The sequence below is a fragment of the Schistocerca serialis genome, chromosome 4 (assembly GCF_023864345.2).
Source record: "Schistocerca serialis cubense isolate TAMUIC-IGC-003099 chromosome 4, iqSchSeri2.2, whole genome shotgun sequence".
NCBI lineage: Eukaryota > Metazoa > Arthropoda > Insecta > Orthoptera > Acrididae > Schistocerca > Schistocerca serialis.
In genome coordinates, this window is record NC_064641.1 from 415,429,727 (window position 1) to 415,434,726 (window position 5,000).

At 51.0% G+C, this 5,000-nt stretch overlaps 1 non-coding gene across 1 annotated transcript in view; it reads left to right on the forward strand.

Moving 5' to 3' along the window:
- Positions 1–4,125: 4,125 nt before the first annotated feature.
- Positions 4,126–5,000, forward strand: part of LOC126476825 (small subunit ribosomal RNA) — a 1,909-nt gene continuing 1,034 nt past the window's right edge. The window contains exon 1 of the ribosomal RNA XR_007587264.1: positions 4,126–5,000. This exon is cut by the window's right edge and continues 1,034 nt beyond it. This is a non-coding gene — a ribosomal RNA (small subunit ribosomal RNA).

A 5,000-nucleotide genomic window follows, 5' to 3' on the forward strand; every position in this document is an offset into this window, starting at 1 on the left:
GAATTGGAGCGCCGCCTGTCATGAGCCAAAAGTGCATCCTGACGTGACAAATCAGATAATACCGCAGGCATCCAATTACGATAATCACTATCAACGAACCTGCCGCCGCCCCCCCCCCAATACACCTTTCCCTACAACAATGTGTATCTGAACCTACGCCATATTGTACCTTAACCTAACCTATATTGTACCTTAACCTAACCTATATCGTACCTTAACCTAACCTATATCGTACCTTAACCTAACCTATATTGTACCTTAACCTAACCTATATTGTACCTTAACCTAACCTACGTTGTGCCTTAACCTAACCTACGTTGTGCTTAACCTAACCTACGTTGTGCCTTAACCTAACCTACGTTGTGCCTTAACCTAACCTACGTTGTGCCTTAACCTAACCTACGTTGTGCCTTAACCTAACCTACGTTGTGCCTTAACCTAACCTACGTTGTGCCTTAACCTAACCTACGTTGTGCCTTAACCTAACCTACGTTGTGCCTTAACCTAACCTACGTTGTGCTTAACCTAACCTACGTTGTGCCTTAACCTAACCTACGTTGTGCCTTAACCTAACCTACGTTGTGCCTTAACCTAACCTACGTTGTGCCTTAACCTAACCTACGTTGTGCCTTAACCTAACCTACGTTGTGCCTTAACCTAACCTACGTTGTGCCTTAACCTAACCTACGTTGTGCCTTAACCTAACCTACGTTGTGCCTTAACCTAACCTACGTTGTGCCTTAACCTAACCTACGTTGTGCCTTAACCTAACCTACGTTGTGCCTTAACCTAACCTAATTTGTGCCTTAACCTAACCTAATTTGTGCCTTAACCTAACCTAATTTGTGCCTTAACCTAACCTAATTTGTGCCTTAACCTAACCTAATTTGTGCCTTAACCTAACCTAATTTGTGCCTTAACCTAACCTACGTTGTGCCTTAACCTAACCTACGTTGTGCCTTAACCTAACCTACGTTGTGCCTTAACCTAACCTACGTTGTGCCTTAACCTAACCTACGTTGTGCCTTAACCTAACCTACGTTGTGCCTTAACCTAACCTACGTTGTGCCTTAACCTAACCTACGTTGTGCCTTAACCTAACCTACGTTGTGCCTTAACCTAACCTACGTTGTGCCTTAACCTAACCTACGTTGTGCCTTAACCTAACCTACGTTGTGCCTTAACCTAACCTACGTTGTGCCTTAACCTAACCTACGTTGTGCCTTAACCTAACCTACGTTGTGCCTTAACCTAACCTACGTTGTGCCTTAACCTAACCTACGTTGTGCCTTAACCTAACCTACGTTGTGCCTTAACCTAACCTACGTTGTGCCTTAACCTAACCTAATTTGTGCCTTAACCTAACCTAATTTGTGCCTTAACCTAACCTAATTTGTGCCTTAACCTAACCTAATTTGTGCCTTAACCTAACCTAATTTGTGCCTTAACCTAACCTAATTTGTGCCTTAACCTATCCTAATTTGTGCCTTAACCTAACCTAATTTGTGCCTTAACCTAACCTAATTTGTGCCTTAACCTAACCTAATTTGTGCCTTAACCTAACCTACGTTGTGCCTTAACCTAACCTACGTTGTGCCTTAACCTAACCTACGTTGTGCCTTAACCTAACCTACGTTGTGCCTTAACCTAACCTACGTTGTGCCTTAACCTAACCTACGTTGTGCCTTAACCTAACCTAGTTTGTGCCTTAACCTAACCTAGTTTGTGCCTTAACCTAACCTAATTTGTGCCTTAACGTAACCCATGTTGTGCCGTAACGTAACCCATGTTGTGCCGTAACGTAACCCATGTTGTGCCGTAACGTAACCCATGTTGTGCCGTAACGTAACCCATGTTGTGCCGTAACGTAACCCATGTTGTGCCGTAACGTAACCCATGTTGTGCCGTAACGTAACCCATGTTGTGCCGTAACGTAACCCATGTTGTGCCGTAACGTAACCCATGTTGTGCCGTAACGTAACCCATGTTGTGCCGTAACGTAACCCATGTTGTGCCGTAACGTAACCCATGTTGTGCCGTAACGTAACCTATAATATGCCTTAACCTAACCTATAATATGCCTTAACCTAACCTATAATATGCCTTAACCTAACCTATAATATGCCTTAACCTAACCTATAATATGCCTTAACCTAACCTATAATATGCCTTAACCTAACCTATAATATGCCTTAACCTAACCTATAATATGCCTTAACCTAACCTATAATATGCCTTAACCTAACCTATAATATGCCTTAACCTAACCTATAATATGCCTTAACCTAACCTAAAGTGCGCCGTAACCAAAACTATATTGCGCCTTAACCTGACGCACGTTGTCGCTGAACCTGCTCTGTAATTGTTATGCATCTCGTTAAATTAGTGTAGTGTTGCCTAACCGCAACCCTCGCAATATAGTTCGCTACTCGCACTGCCCGGTCCCCTGTGTATCGCGTCATGTTAAACACCTTGCAGGTGTTGCTGACTTTCCACATGCTCCTGCTATACACTGTAATGTGGATAGCAGCAGGACGTACATGCCCCCCCCCCCTTCCCCCCTGCCTTCGCAAGCTGGTCGGTGAGAAGTTTGCATGTTCAACGCCCTTCGCATGCCGACGTACTCAGCCTACGTTGTGGTACGGCCTGTCACCTGTCCGCCGATGTACGCAAAACCCACAAACTGTACTGCACATTGGTCCGTATGTACTGAATGATACATCGTGGCACATGTGGCCGTATGACGACTGCGCCTAGCAACGGCGGACCATACAGTCCAAATATTGTGCACGCAGCTACGTGTCGTCTCCCTATAAGAGCTGGATTGCAGTGTGGTACGCCATACAGACGTGTGGGAGGAACGGACGCCCTGGATGGCGATCAGCATGAGCAGTCTGTTGATGTAGTGGAGCGTGTATTCGGACGTAGTCGTCTCTTCTCACACACCGTGATAGCATGTTGCACCGTGTTCCACATCTGCGACATGCTGCAGAGGCCGGCTGACAGTCGTTCGCGCAATGGACACCGCATACGTACGGGGTCGACCTTCCACGTGTTCTCTAGGCGTCCACATGTTGTTGCGTCTATGTGGGCAGACGTAGTGTGTTGTGACACCTGACACAGGCATGCAATACTCGTTGCAAATGGCGATGGACGTGTACGTTTGCTGGTGACGTTACGCAAATGAACAACTGGTAACCCGTTGTGGTGCGGTTGTTCTCGCTAGAGGTGAATCAGTGTTGGCGACGATCGGTCGAGCTATTAACCGGTTGTTTCAGGGATACCCACCATGCCCACGAACGTGAAAGGGGATCTGGGTGTGAGGCGATACGCGGCGGTGGCTGGGTGGGACCGTCCCCGGCCGGTGAGGGGGGGCCGCCCGGCGTGCTGGCAGCGCGGTGCGTGGGCGCACGCGCTACAGCCGGCTGGTGGGGGCGGCCAGTGGCAGGCGCGCCGGCCGACGGACGCGGCAGGCGGCGCAGCTGCGCGCCGGCGCCCCCTGCTCGCGGCGCCTTGCGGCCAAAGTAGGTCCTCGCGGGCCCGGTGCGAAGCGCGGTGGCCATCTGCAGTGTGCTGGTCCGATTGAGGACTTTGTGCGCTGAGGATGCGCCGCCGCCCGGCGCTCGGCGCCGCGACGCCGTCTGCTGCTCGGTCGCCCCAGCGGTTCTCGCAGGTGGTTTGTATCGCAGCTGTGCGGACGTGTTGGCGCGTGCGCTGTGCTGGGAGAGTTCGCTTCGGCACCCAAGTGGGGCTTTTGTCCTTCTGTGGCGCCGGCGTTGGAGCTGCCGGTCACCGTAGGTGGCGCGTGTTGTCTCCCGCCGGCAATGCCACGACAGCACGCTCCCGGGCCTCTGTCGGCAGCGGCAAGCTCAGTTGGGAGCACGGGTGGTCGCACCTAAAGCGTCTACTCGCCTAACTCCGGGCGATTGCGCCTCTCTCGAACCCGACCAAGTACTTAGGACGGCGCTGCGCGCCGCCGGGACCTGAGAGGGTTTCGAGGTGTGTTGTGCAGGGGAGCTCAGCCTCCTCCTGTTTGCAGAATAATTGAGCGGACGCTTGCGTGTTCGCGCGGGCCCCCGGGACACACTCCCGGGCGGCCGGCTGCTCAGCTCTAGTTGACGCAGCTCCCTGGTTGATCCTGCCAGTAGTCATATGCTTGTCTCAAAGATTAAGCCATGCATGTCTCAGTACAAGCCGCATTAAGGTGAAACCGCGAATGGCTCATTAAATCAGTTATGGTTCCTTAGATCGTACCCACGTTACTTGGATAACTGTGGTAATTCTAGAGCTAATACATGCAAACAGAGTCCCGACCAGAGATGGAAGGGACGCTTTTATTAGATCAAAACCAATCGGTCGGCTCGTCCGGTCCGTTTGCCTTGGTGACTCTGAATAACTTTGGGCTGATCGCACGGTCCTCGTACCGGCGACGCATCTTTCAAATGTCTGCCTTATCAACTGTCGATGGTAGGTTCTGCGCCTACCATGGTTGTAACGGGTAACGGGGAATCAGGGTTCGATTCCGGAGAGGGAGCCTGAGAAACGGCTACCACATCCAAGGAAGGCAGCAGGCGCGCAAATTACCCACTCCCGGCACGGGGAGGTAGTGACGAAAAATAACGATACGGGACTCATCCGAGGCCCCGTAATCGGAATGAGTACACTTTAAATCCTTTAACGAGTATCTATTGGAGGGCAAGTCTGGTGCCAGCAGCCGCGGTAATTCCAGCTCCAATAGCGTATATTAAAGTTGTTGCGGTTAAAAAGCTCGTAGTTGGATTTGTGTCCCACGCTGTTGGTTCACCGCCCGTCGGTGTTTAACTGGCATGTATCGTGGGACGTCCTGCCGGTGGGGCGAGCCGAAGGCGTGCGACCGCCTCGTGCGTGCTCGTGCGTCCCGAGGCGGACCCCGTTGAAATCCTACCAGGGTGCTCTTTATTGAGTGTCTCGGTGGGCCGGCACGTTTACTTTGAACAAATTAGAGTGCTTAAAGCAGGCAA